Below are 14,341 nucleotides of genomic sequence, written 5' to 3'. Positions count from 1 at the left end.
GCAACATACAGCTCTAGAAACAAACAAAACCCGCGGAAAATCCTGCTTCTTCTAGAGCGACCTGGAGCCTGGAACTGGGCTGACACTCCCTTTGTTGGGAGGGAGGTGGGGACGCGGGCGCCGCACAGCCAGCCGCCCCTGCAGCTTCCGTACAAGATGGCGGCCCCCATGGCCGCTCCTAGGCGGATGGCGTCCTCGTAGCCCCGCTTTAGAACCGGAAGTGGTTCCGACCCTAGTGGATCCGGTAGGTGTGCGCAGGTGGCAGCGGAGCTTCCAGCTTCTCCAGGAGTGAGGCGCCGCAGGTGGTCACGTCGGGCCGGGGGCGGCCGGTAAGGGAAGGTGAGAGCGGCCTTCGTCAGGACTTTCCCCGGGCTGGTGCGCGGGGGCGACGGGAGCCATCCAGGGCGGGCTGAGGAGAGGGGCCGCTGGCACCGGGTGTGGGGTACGGGGTGGGGGCCATTCCGGGGGCGGACCCCGCCATCGCCTAGTGACCTGGCGCCGCGCCCCGCCCCGCCCCGCCCCGCCCCGCCCCGCCCCGCCGGCCGCGTAATCCTGACGCCGGCGGCGGGGGCGGCTCTGCACCCAGGTGGCGGGGAGCGTGTTCCGGCCGCGCAGCCCCGGCTCCCCCGCGGACCCCCTGCTCCTCTTTAGGAGACCTGCCAAAGCTTCATGGCTCCTTGATCCATCGGCTCTCAGAGGAAGCACCGCCGGCAGCACCTGGTAACTGTTGGGGCGTCGAGTGTTGTCCTATGTCCTCCCCTCCCAGTTACGGTGCCTCCTCCGGATTCTTGGGGACCCGCCCCCGGCCGCCCCCGCCATTGTCACCACCCCTCCCAGACCACACCCTCTGCTCGCATCCTTGCGGACCCGAATCTCTCCTCTTTTATCTCTTTTTCCTTTTACTTTTCTTCTCTTTTCTTTCCTTTTCTTCCTTCCTTTTTTATTTTATTATTTTTATTTTTACAAAATTAACACCTGCTCATTACAGTATAGACAGACTCAGAACTTTATTATTATTTTTTAAGATTTGTTTTATTTATTTATTTATTTATTTTATTTGTTTATGAGAAAGATAGGAGGAGAGAGAGAAAGAACCAGCCATCACTCTGGTACATGTGCTGCCGGGGATTGAACTCAGAACCTCATGCTTGAGAGTCCAATGCTTTATCCACTGCACCACCTCCCGGACCACAACTCAGAACTTTATAAGGTTTAGGTATATACTATTGGACGCAAACTTTCTTATTGTACACGTTTTGGAGACACATTTAGATCTTTTGTTAGTTTTTAATTATATCACAAGGCTAGAAGGAACAGCACGGGAACTTTTTAAGGTTAAAAAAAGAATTAGGGGGTCGGGTGGTAGCACAGCGGGTTAAGCGCACGTGGCACAGAGCGCAGGGACCGGCATAAAGATCCCTGTTCGAGCCCCCGGCTCCCCACCTGCAGGGGAGTCGCTTCACGGGCGGTGAAGCAGGTCTGCAGGTGTCTTTCTCTCCCCCTCTCTGTCTTCCCCTCCTCTCTCCATTTCTATCTTATCCAACAACGACAATGTTAAACAACAAGGGCAACAAAAGGGAAAATAAATAGATAAATATATAATTTTTGAAAAAACTATCTATTTCTTGGGTAGAGACAGCCAGAAATCTAGAGGCATGGGAGTGATAGAGAGGGAGAGAGACAGAGACACCTGCAGCACTACTTCACCACTCGTGAAGCTTTCCCCCTGCAGGGAACTGGGGGCTGGAACCTGTGCGCTCCACCAGGTGCGCCGCCACCCGGCCCAAGACTTTTTATTGTTTAAGACAGCTTGTGCAGATGGGTTTATTATTTTTTAAAGTAATATCTTTATCCAGAGCAATGCTCAACAATATAGTTTATGGTGGTGCTGGGGGATTGGACCTGGGACTTTGGAGCTTCAGGCGTGTGTCTCTTTGCATAACCATTATGCTACCTCCCCTGCCCTTTTTTTTTTTTTTCTCCTTTTGTTGCCCTTGTTTTTATTGTTGCTGTTGTTATTGATGTCGTCGTTGTTGGTTAGGACAGAGAGAAATGGAGAGAGGAGGGGGAGAGAAAGATAGACACCTGCAGACCTGCCTCACCGCCTGTGAAGTTACGCCCCTGCAGGTGGGGAGCCGGGAGCTCGAACCCGTATCCTTACGCTGGTCCTTGCGCTTTGCACCTTGTGTGCTTAACCCGCTGCCCGCTGCGCTACCGCCCGACTACCCCCTGCCCTTTTCTTTAAAAAAAAAAAAAGGTTATATTTGGGGCCGGGTGGTGGCGCACCTGGTTGAGCACACGTGTTGCAGTGCTGAAGGACCCAGGTTCAAGCCCCCGTCCCCACCTGCAGGGGGAAAGCTTTGCTAATGGTAAAGCAGGGTTGCAGGTGTCTCTCTGTCTCTTTCCCTCTGTCTCTCCCTTCCGCTCGATTTCTGACTGTCTTTATCCAATAAAGATAATAAAAAAAATTTTAAAAGATTTTATTTATTTATTCATGAAGAATGATAGGCAGAGAAAAAAAACAGATATCACTTTGGTAAATATGCTGCCAGGGATTGAAACTGGGAACCTCACGCTTGAGAGTACAATACTTTATCCCTTGCGCCACCTCCCAGACCACAGAAAACTTCAGTTAAGTGTCAGAATTACAAAGTGCAGGAGAATCAGGGAGAAAGTATAGTGACTATACAAAAATCAGATCCCAGATTTAAGCCCAGGTACCATCGTAAACGAGCTGAGCAGTACTCTGGTTTAAATAGTTTTAATAAATAATAATAATAATTACTATTATTGTTGTTATTGTGGTCTGCGAGATGGCGCACTGGATAAGGCTTTGGACTCTCAAGCATGAGGTCCTGAGTTCAGTCTCTGGCAGCACATGTACCAGAGTGATGTCTGGTTCTTTCTCTCTTTTTCTCTCTCCTGTCATTTCTCATGAATAAATAAATAAAATCTTAAAAACAATACTTACTTGAAGTAAGTGTGGGAGAAAAGACATTTAATGTGGGCAAGGCTGACTGATTAATTTTGGTCAACTTGAGTTGCTTTAACAATGTGTTATTTTGTGGTCCAGTGGATAAGGTGTTGAACTTTCAGAAATGAGGCCCTAGGTTCTGTCCCTAGCATCACATGTACCAAAGCAATGCTCTGGTGTGTCTTCTTTCTCCTCACATAAAACATTTTAAATAGATCTTCTTTCATAACCACTGCTTCTCATTCTTTTTAACTAGAGCACTGCTCTCTTGTAAAAAAAAAAATTATTATTTTTTTAATATTTATTTATTCCCTTTTGTTGCCCTTCTTGTTTTATTCTTGTAGTTATTGTTGTTGATGTCGTCATTGCTGGATAGGACAGGGAGAAATGGAGAGAGGAGGGGAAGACAGAGGGGGAGAGAAAGATAGACACCTGCAGACCTTCACCGCTTGTGAAGCGATCCCCTCACCCCAGGTGGGTAGCCGGGGTCTCGAACTGGGTTCCTTACACCGGTCCTTATGCTTTACGTCACTTACACTTAACCCGCTACACTACCGCCCAATTCTCAGTTATTTTTTAAAAAGATTTTTATGGGAGTTTGAAGATGGTTCATCTGGCAGGATGTACGCATTGTCTTGAATATGGAAAAGTTGGCAGTAAAAATGTGTATTTGTAAGACCCAGGCACTGGCAAAAATTTTAAATTAAAAAAAAATCATGGGGACTGTGTTGTGGCACACCTGGTTGAGCACAAGTGTTACAGTGCGCAAGGACCCAGATCAAGCCCCAGCCCCAACCTGCAGGGGGAAAGCTTTGCAAATGGTGCAGCAGTGCTACAGGTGTCTCTCTGTCTCCCTGTCTTCTCCCTTCCCTCTCCATCTCTAGCTGTCTCTATCCAATAAAGAGTAAAAAAAATTAAAACAGTTGTGTTAAATTTTTTACAAAATGTGTATTTTACAGACTGCAGAGATAGCTCATTGGGTAGGGTACATACCTTGCTGTATGTGCAACGCAGGTTTAAGCCCTGACATTACATGAGGAGAAGCTCCTTTACTAGTGTCTCTCCATCTCCCCCCTCCCCAATGAAAAAGTTGGCGGAGAGTAGGAAAACTGATGTCCAAGGCTGTGGTTCAGGAAAACAAAAATTATAAATGTGGCATATTGTGTTCAGCAGTTTTGAAAGTGACTTGTTTTTTTCAGTACTGAAACCTTTCCTATTTGTACATGTTCTGTAAATTTCATAGTTTCTTTTTTCTTTTTTAATTTATTTTATTCATTTTGCTTCCAGGGTTGTCGCTGGGGCTTGGTGCCACTGCTCCTGGAGGCTGTTTTTCCCCTTTTGTTGTTCTTGTTGTTTTAGCGTAATTGTGTGCTTGTTATTGTTGTCATTGCTGTCGTTGTTGGATAGGACAGAGAAACTGAGAGAGGAAGGGAAGACAGAGGGGAGAGAGAAAGATACTTGCAGACCTGCTTCACCGCTTGTGAAGAGACCCCCCCCCTCCCCCTGCAGGTGGAGAGCCAGGGGCTGGAACCGGGATCTTTGAGGTGGTCCTTGCGCTTTGCGCCATGTTTGCTTAACCCATTGTGCTACCGCCTGACCCCCTAAATTTCATAGTTCTTCTTCTTCTAGCGTTTGCCCTTCTTCCGTAGCCAGTCAACAGCGTCTGCTTGTTGCTGGCTTTGAAAGTGACTGGGATCCATGTGGATTCAGTCGGCTAGGAAGGATAGTCAGTTTCCCCAATGAACGGGTACTCATGGGATGCACCACAGGAAGGTCGATCCAATGCATCCCATCTTAACCCTACGATACGTATGGTTCCAGTAGTTCCTTCAAGTATGCCATACACCGTGTGGCAGAGAACATCCTTCCATCCGTGCCCACGTGAGCTTTCTCAGGGGTAGAAGCTGCAGGTTGAATTGCTGGGGAGAAGGGTATAGACAGGCAGTGTCAAGTTGCCTACAACAGGATATAATAATGCCCACTTTCCTGTGCTGTTTTGAACATTTGATGGTATCAACATTTTTTGCCCATCCTATGGGTTAAGAAATGATTCTCACTGGCTATTTGGTTTGTATTTCCTTGGTGATGACTGAGATTGGACATCTGCTTCGTGATAGCTGGCTATTGTAACTTCTCATTTGAACAGTGTTTCCTATTTCTATTCCATTGCCTTTTAAATAACAGTAGCATTTTTCTTTTTTTGCCTCCAGGGTTATTGCTGGGACTCAGTGCCTGCACTACAAATCCACTGCTCCTGGAGGCTGTTTCTTTCCCCTTTTGTTGTCCTTGTTTATATTATTATTATTATTGTCCTTGTTATTATTGTTGTTATTACTGTCATTGTTGGATAGGACAGAGAGAAATGGAGAGAGGAGGGCAAGACAAAGGGAGAGAGAAAGAGAGACACCTGCAGACCTGCTTCATCGCCTGTGAAGCAACCTCCCCTGCAGGTGGGGAGCCGGGGTCTCAAACCGGGATCCTTACATGGGTTCTTGCACTTTGCGCCATGTGCACTTAACCCGCTGCGCTACCGCCCAATCCCCAAATTTTTAAATATATTCTGGATATTGGTCTTTTGTTGTTGGCCATGTATCCCTATATAGTTTAAAGTTTTGACTTATTTCCAATTTAGTGTTTTTAAAAAGTTGCAAGTTGGGGGCCTGGTGGTGGCGCACTGGGTTAAGTCACAGAGAGTATGAAGCGCCAAGGACCCGCACAAGGATCGTGGTTCGAGCAGTGAAGCAGGTCTGCAGTTGTCATTGTGTCTGTCTCCCTATCTTCCTCTTCTCTCCCCCTCTCAATTTCTCTCTGTCCTATCCACGAAAAAATGGCCACAGGAGCAGTGATTCACAGTGCAGGCACTGATCCCCAGTAATAACCCTGGAGACAATAATAATAATAATAAATAAAAGTTGCAAATCTTACTTTATTTTATTAGGAAGGAGTTAATGGTTTACAATACAGTTGTGACACAAGTTGCTAGTCTAACTATATGGCAACTTTGTGGCGCCTTTGGTTTTGATAGCTATTTTTTTTCTTTTTCTTTTCTAAATTTATTTGTAAAATAAAAATATTGACAAGACCATAGGATAAGAGGGATAAAATTCCACACAATTGCCACCACCAGAGTTCCGTATCCCATCACTTCCCTTGGAAGCTTCCCTAGTCTTTTTTTCTTTTTAAAGTTTTTATTTATAAAATGGAAACACTGACAAGACCATAGGATAAGAGGGGTACAGTTGAGTCTGGGAGGTGGTGCAGTAGATAAAGTGTTGGACTGTCAAGCATAAGGTCCTGAGTTCAATCCCTGACAGCACATGTACCAGAGTGATATCTGGTTCATTCTCTCTCTCCTCCTCCTTCTATCCCTCTCGTTAATAAATAAATAAAATATTATAAGAGGGGTACAATTGCACACAATTCCCACCACCAGAACTCTGTATCCCATCCCCTCCTCTGATAGCTTTCCTATTTTTTAGAAAAATTTTTAAAAATTTTATTTATTTTCCCTTTTGTTGCCCTTGTCTTTTTATTGTTGTTGTAGTTATTATTGTTGTTGTTATTGATGTCTTTGTTGTTAGATAGGACAGAGAGAAGTGGAGAGAGGAGGGGGAGAGAAAGATAGATACCTGCAGACCTGCTTCACTGCCTGTGAAGGGACTCCTGCAGGTGGGGAGCCGGGGGCTCAAACCAGGATCTTTACGTCTGTCCTTGTGCTTTGTGCCACGTGCACTTAACATGCTGCGCTACTGCTTTCCTATTGTTTAACCCTCTGGGAGAATGGATCTAGGGTCATTATGGGGTGCAGAAGGTGGAAGGTCTGGCATCTTTAATTGCTTCCCCGCTGAACATTGGCATTGACAGGTCAATCCATACTCCCAGCCTCTCTCTTTCCCTTGCGGGGCAGGGGTCTGGGGAGGTGGAGCTCCAGGACACATTGTTGGGGTCGTCTGCCCAGGGAAGTCAGGTTGGCATCCTGGTAGCATCTGGTGGCAGAGTAATGAAGCTGGTAGGTTCACATTCCATGCCTCACATCTCTGTACGCATTCTGAAATGAAACATGCTGATGTAGTACTGGTTGCATTGATTAGGTTGGTATCAGCAGGTGCAGTATCTGTTGGTATGAATTGGGAGAAGCATGCAGGAAACCTTACCCTAGAGGTTTCAGGACTGGGAGAAATAAGGGCTCTATAGAGGAAGGGAAGGTTCCTGCTGTCTTAGGGTTTAAGAAGGCAATAGATAGTTGTAGCTATAACCAAATCCTTTGATAATTGGGTTAATTTTGAAAATCCCATTGTTAGGATTTGCTGTAGCATACAAGACCTCACTATAATTTGTCTTTTTGTGCTATTTACTTATAGCTGTATCTTATAAAGGAACACCACCAGTTACTTTTGTAGCTTTCCTGTTCTTTATCCCTCTGGGAGCATGGACCCAGGATCGTTAAAGGGTGTGGAAAGTGGAAGGTCTGGCTTCTGTTAATTGCTTCTCGCTGGACATAGACATTGGCAAGTTGACCCATACCCCCAGCCTGTTTCTATCTTCCTCTAGTAGGGCAGGGCTCTGGAGAGGCTATTGTTTTCTACCCCAGTGCTTCTCAGTTGGTATCTGTCTCGCTGTCCAGGTGGTTTTGGCAATGCTGGGAGGAATTTTGGTTGCCCTACTGGGGTGGTGGCACTACTGACAGTGGGTAGCAGCAGAGATACTGCTGAACATCCTACAGTGCACTGGTCAGCCCCCTCCCCGCCCCAACTCCCCAACAAAAGCCATTTCTGGCCTAGAATGTCAGTATTGCAGAGACTGAAGAACCCTGTTCTACCCTGAGATAAACAGAGTTTTCTCTTATATTTTCCTTTGTATATTTTTTCCCCTTAATTCTCTCCCCATCTGTGCCTTATCACTGTTTTCTAAACTGTGCTACTCTAAATAGTCAGCCCATTATTTAAAAAACTTAAATTTTCTTTTCCCAAGTTATTTTATTGGTGGGTTAATGGCTTACAGTAGAGTTGTTGAAACGTGGGTACAGTTACTCATCTCCCTGTGACACTCCTCACTGCCAACAACTAATTTAGATATTTTCCACCACCATGCACCAGGATCCTGACACCTTCTCCACTTCCGCCCACCCCCTCGCTCCCCCCAGAGTCCTTTGCTTCGGTGCAGGGTCAGTCTATTCTTGGCCCATTCATCAAAAATGCTGCTTTCGTCATGTACTAATTTCTCTCGCGCTTAGTCTCTCCCGGACTCTCTTCTATACTGTGGCGTAATGTTCTATTCTGCTGAACCAATACCACACACAACATCATATGATATATATATATATATATATATATATATATATATATATATATATTTATTTATTGCCTCCAGGGTCATAGGTGGGGGTCAGTGCCTGCACTACGAATCCACTGCTCCTGGACGCCATTTTTCCCATTGTGTTGCCCTTGTTGTTAACTGTTGTTGTTAATGTTATTGTTGCCATTGCTGTTGTTGTTGGTGGATGGGACAGAGAGAAATCGAGAGAGGTGGGGAAGAGAGGGGGCAGCGAAAGATACCTGCAGATCTGCTTCACTGCTTGTGAAGTGACCCCCCCCTGCAGGTGGGGAGGCTGGGGCTTGAACCAGGATCCTTACTCTGCGCCATGTGTGCTTAACCCACTCTGCTACGCCCGATGCCCTATATTACACTTTTTAGATAAATAAACCTTTTTGTTTCTTTTTGCAGAGCCAGGGCCTTTCACCACTCCATGATGCTCTGTGTTTTCATTAAAATAGTGAGACAGAGAGGCAGAGACAACGCGGCAGCAGACCTTCCCCTGGTGCCACAGCACTTCTTCTTTTTTTAAAATTAATTTATTTATTCCCTTTTGTTGCCCTTGTTGTTTTGTTGTTGTTGTTGATGTCGTTGTTGTTGGATAGGACAGAGAGAAATGGAGAGAGGAGGGGAAGACGGGGAGAGAAAGACACCTGCAGACCTGTTTCACCGCCTGTGAAGCGACTCCCCTGCAGGTGGGGAGCTGGGGGCTCGAACCTGGATCCTTATGCCGGTCCTTGCGCTTTGCACCACCTACGCTTAACCCGCTGTGCTACTGCCTAACTCCCACCACAGCACTTCTTAAGCTTTGCTAGGGCCACACACATGCCAAGGCATGCAGTGCAACCCAGTGCATATCTCCGATCCTCATCTTTTCTTTTTAAAAATCAGACTTGTACTTTAAATTTAAAAAGTGGGGGCTGAGTGCTGGCACACCAACTATACTGAGTGGTGCTGTGGTGAAAAAGAGTAAAGACGGACAAAGTGTGCACTCGGTTGAGCTCTAGCATACTCAGGCTTGTATGACTAGTGCAGTCAAATTGTGGAACCTTTTAATTTTTTTCCCCCAAAGAAACCTATCTCATTCCTCAGCACCCCAGCCCTAGGAAACACTATTCTTTCTGCCCTTATAGGTCTGAATACTTCATAATAAGTAAAATCATGCAATGTGTGCTGTTTATAATCGGCTTCTTAGATCAAGTCAAGTTTTATTTTTTCAAAATTTTTTTTCATTATCTTTTTTGTACTTATTGGATAGAGACAGCGAGAGGGAAGGAGGAGCCAGAGAGGGAGAGAGACAGAGAGACACCTGTAGTCCTGCTTCATCACTGCAAAGCTTTCCCCCTGAGTATGGATCGACCTGTCAATGCCCATGTTCAGCAGGGAAGCAATTACAGAAGCCAGACCTTCCCCCTTCTGCATCCCATAATGACCCTGGGTCCATACTTACACGGGGTTAAAGAATAGGAAAGGAAAGCTACTAGGGGAGGGGATGGGATATGGAGCTCTGGTGGTGGGAATTGTACCCCTCTTATCCTATGGTATTGTCAGTGTTTCTATTTTATTTAAAAAAAAAAAAATCTTTCCCTCTGCAGGTGGGGACTGGGGGCTTGAACCTGGGTCCTTGTGCACTTTAACATGTGCGCTCATCCGGGTGTGCCACCACCTGGCCCCCAGATCAAGTTTTCAAGGTCCATCCAAGTTGTAGGATATAGGTAAACTTTGTTCCTTTGTATTTTGCTGACTTAAATTCCACCCTATGGTGTGTTTATTTCTTAGGGTTACTCAAAAGAACAAACTAGGTAGCTTAAGATGACGTCAGTGTACTCTCTTCCAGTTCTCTCTGCACAGCTCAAAAACTTAGATGCCACCCATGTGCCTTCTCTGAAGGCTTCAGGGACAATATGCTGTTGCCTCTTGGCAATGCCTCCTGGCATTCCTTGGTTTGCAACTATGTAACTGCCTCTGCCCCTCACTAGTTGTCTGTCTTCATATCATAATCCTATCCGCATGCATCTGTCTCTGTCCCTCTTTCATCTTGGGTCGCCACTTCTATTGAACTAAAGGTCTTTCCTGTGGGCCAGCATAGCAGCTCACCTAGACTGTTGAAAGCCTGCTTTGCTATGCACACAGGTTCGAGCCTGGCCCCCACTGCATTGAAAGAAACTTTGGTGTTGTGTTGTCTTGCTCTCTCTCTGTCTCTGTCTGGAAAAGTTAACCCAGAGCAGTGAAGCCCTGAAAACATCTTTAGTAACTATATATATATATATATATATATATATATATATATTTTTTTTTTTTTTTTTGCCTCTAGAGTTTTCGCTGAGGCTGGGTGCTTGCACTACGAATCCATTGTTCCTGGAGGCCATTTTCCCCCATTTTTGTTGCCCTTGTTGCTGTTATCATTATTATTGCTATTATTGTTGTTGGATAGGACAGAGAGAAATGGAGAGAGGAGGGGAAGACAGACACCTGCAGACCTGCTTCACCACTTGTGAAGCAACCCCCCCAGCAGGTGGGGAGCCGGGGAGTCAAACTGGGATCCTTATGCCGGTCCTTGTGCTTCACACTCTGTGCACTTCACCCACTGTGCAACTGCCTTGCCCCCAATAAATGTGTTTTTAATGTTGCCCATAGATGTGTTCTATCCCACAAGACTATATTTGTAAAAAGAAAAACTTGGGGAGTTGGGCAGTAGCATAGCAGGTTAAGCGCAGGCAGGTGGTGCGAGGTGCAAGGACCATCATCATAAGGATCCCATTTCGAGCTCCGGCTCCCCACCTGCAGGGGAGTCGCTTCACAGGCAGTGAAGCAGGTCTGCAGGTGTCTATTTTTCTCTCCCCCTCTCTGTCTTCCCTTCCTCTCTCCCATTTCCCTCTGTCCTATCTAACAATGATGACATCAGGAACAACAACAACAATAATAACTGCAACAACAATAAAAAACAAGGGCAGGGCGGAGGGTAGATAGCATAATGGTTATGCAAACAGACTCTCATGCCTGAGGCTCCAAAGTCTCAGGTTTAATCTCCTGCACTACCATAAGCCAGAGCTGAACAGTGCTCTGGTTAAAAACAAGAACAAAACAAACAAACAAACAAAAAAAAAAAACAAGGGCAACAAAAGGGAAAATAAACATAATTAAAAAAAAAATTATTTCTTTATTGGGGAATTAATGTTTTACATTCAACAGTAAATACAATAGTTTGTACATGCATAACATTCCCCAGTTTCCCATTTAACAATACAACCCCCGCTATGTCATTTATCATCCTTCATGGACCTGTATTCTCCCCACCCCAATTTTTTTTTTTTTAAAAAAAGAAAACCTAGCCCCCACACCTATGGACATCTAATCTTTGACAAAGGGGCCCAGACTATTAAATGGGGAAAGCAGAGTCTCTTCAACAAATGGTGTTGGAAACAATGGGTTGAAACATGCAGAAGAATGAAACTGAATCACTGTATTTCACCAAATACAAAAGTAAATTCCAAGTGGATCAAGGACTTGGATGTTAGACCACAAACTATCAAATACTTAGAGGAAAATATTGGCAGAACTCTTTTCCGCATAAATTTTAAAGACATCTTCAATGAAACGAATCCAATTACAAAGAAGACTAAGGCAAGTATAAACCTATGGGACTACATCAAATTAAAAAGCTTCTTCACAGCAAAAGAAACCACTACCCAAACCAAGAGACCCCTCACAGAATGGGAGATCTTTACATGCCATACATGAGATAAGAGTTTAATAACCAACATATATAAAGAGCTTGCCAAACTCAACAACAAGATAACAAATAACCCCATCCAAAAATGGGGGGAGGACATGGACAGAATATTCACCACAGAAGAGATCCAGAAGGCCGAGAAACACATGAAAAAATGCTCCAAGTCTCTGATTGTCAGAGAAATGCAAATCAAGACAACAATGAGATACTATATGTGAGAATGTCATACATCAGAAAAGGTAACAGCAGCAAATGCTGGAGAGAGTGTGGGGTCAAAGGAACCCTCCTGCACTGCTGGTGGGAATGTCAATTGGTCCAACCTCTGTGGAGAACAGTCTGGAGAACTCTCAGAAGGCTAGAAATGGACCTACCCTATGACCCTGCAATTCCCCTCCTGGGGATATATCCTAAGGAACCCAACACATCCATCCAAAAAGATCTGTGTACACATATGTTCTTGGCAGCACAATTTGTAATAGCCAAAACCTGGAAGCAACCCAGGTGTCCAACAACAGATGAGTGGCTGAGCAAGTTGTGGTCTATATACACAATGGAATACTACTCAGCTGTAAAAAATGGTGACTTCACCGTTTTCAGCCGATCTTGGATGGACCTTGAAAAAATCATGTTGAGTGAAATAAGTCAGAAACAGAAGGATGAATATGGGATGATCTCACTCTCAGGCAGAAGTTGAAAAACAAGATCAGAAAAAAAATCAAAAACAAAACACAAGTAGAACCTGAACAGGAATTGGTGTATCGCAGCAAAGTAAAAGACTCTGGGGTGGGTGGGTGGGGAGAATACAGGTCCAAGAAGGACGACAGAGAACCTAGTGGGGGTTGTATTGTTAAATGGGAAACTGGGGAATGTTATGCATGTACAACCTATTGTATTTACTTGTGAATGTAAAACATTGATTCCCCAATAAAGAAATTTAAAAAAAAGAAAAAAACCACCTTGCTCTCAGACAGGTGCAGTAAAGTGAAGCGCAATAAAAAGAGGCATGGCTGTATAATTGCCAGCTCTTACCTGTCTGCATGCTTAGCGCTATCCTAATGTGTGTGAAGTGGCATCTTACTGTGCTTTGGTTTGCATTCTCCTAATTGCTAATGATGTAGGGCAGCTTTTCATATGCTTACTGGCCACTTACAGACTGTCTTTGAAATTGCCTGTTCAGATGCTTACCTGTCAGAGTTGATTTTTTTAAAAAAAATTTATTTTCCCTTTTGTTGCCCTTGTTTTTGTTGTTGTTCTTGATGTCGTCATTGTTGGATAGGACAGAGAGAAATGGTGAGAGGAGGGGGGAACAGAGAGGGAGAGAGAAAGACACCTGCAGCCCTGCTTCTCTGCTTGTGAAGCGACTCCTCTGCAGGTGGGGAGCTGGGGGCTCGAACTGGGATCCTTATGCTGGTCCTTGCGCTTTGTGCCACATGGGATTAACTCACTGTGCTACCGCCTGACTCCCGAGTATGTATATATGTATATATATATATATATATATATATATATTTGTGGTGAAGTTTTTTTAAATTTCTTTATTGGGGAGTTAATGTTTTACATTAGATTTTTTAATATATATTTTTATTTATTTATTTTATTTATTTTCCCTTTTGTTGCCCTTGTTTTTTATTGTTGTAGTTATTATTGTTGTTATTGCTGTCATTGTTGTTGGATAGGACAGAGAGAAATGGAGAGAGGAAGGGAAGGTGGAGAGGGGGAGAGAAAAATAAACACCTGCAGACCTTTTTCACCGACTGTGAAGCAACTTCCCTGCAGGGATCCTTATACCTTAACTTGCTGCACCACCGCCTGACTCCCTGATATTTTTAATCTCTCATTTTGTTGTAGGCATTCTTTATCTATTCTAAGTACATCTTCTTACCATATACAGGATTTGCAGTATTTCCTTCCTTCCTTTAAGTTGTCTCCTTTCTCTCTTTCTCTCTTTCTGATAGAGACATAGAGGCAGAGGGAGTAGGATGGGATGGGGTGGGGGGCTCGGAGAGAAAGAGACACAGTACTGAAGCTTCCTGTGGTGTCTATATTTCACAATGGTGGCCAGTTAAGTAAAAAAAAAAAAACAAAAAAACCAAAAAACTGGGGCTGGCGGTGGTGCACGGATTAAGTTCACTTAGTAAAGTGCAAGGATCCTGGTTCAAGCCCCTGGCTCTCCACCTGCAGGGGGTCACTTCACAATTGGCTGCAGGTTTCTCTCTGTCTCCTTCATCTTCCCCTCCCCTCTCAATTTCTCTCTGTTCTATCCAGTAAAATGGGGAAAAAAAAAAAAAGGCCTCCAGGAGCAGTGGACTCATAGTACAGGC

The 14,341-nt window shown here is 44.8% G+C and overlaps 1 protein-coding gene across 7 annotated transcripts in view; it reads left to right on the top strand.

The window, feature by feature from the left end:
- The first annotated feature begins 208 nt into the window (after positions 1 to 208).
- EXD2 (exonuclease 3'-5' domain containing 2) overlaps positions 209 to 14,341 on the top strand; it is a 66,462-nt gene continuing 52,329 nt past the window's right edge. For 3 of the 7 annotated variants that reach the window (XR_009545287.1, XM_060174750.1, XM_060174746.1), the window contains exon 1: positions 549 to 720. The gene's annotated coding sequence lies outside the window, so the exon portion shown is untranslated. Of the gene's footprint in view, positions 340 to 548; positions 721 to 14,341 lie in introns of those variants that run through there. The other 4 variants (XM_060174752.1, XM_060174748.1, XM_060174747.1 and 1 more) reach the window with 3 other exon arrangements.

The sequence above is a fragment of the Erinaceus europaeus genome, chromosome 16, assembly GCF_950295315.1.
Source record: "Erinaceus europaeus chromosome 16, mEriEur2.1, whole genome shotgun sequence".
In the NCBI taxonomy this organism is placed as follows: Eukaryota; Metazoa; Chordata; class Mammalia; order Eulipotyphla; family Erinaceidae; genus Erinaceus; species Erinaceus europaeus.
The sequence above is the reverse complement of the archived record's forward strand: the minus strand, read 5'-3'. Positions and strand labels throughout refer to the sequence as shown.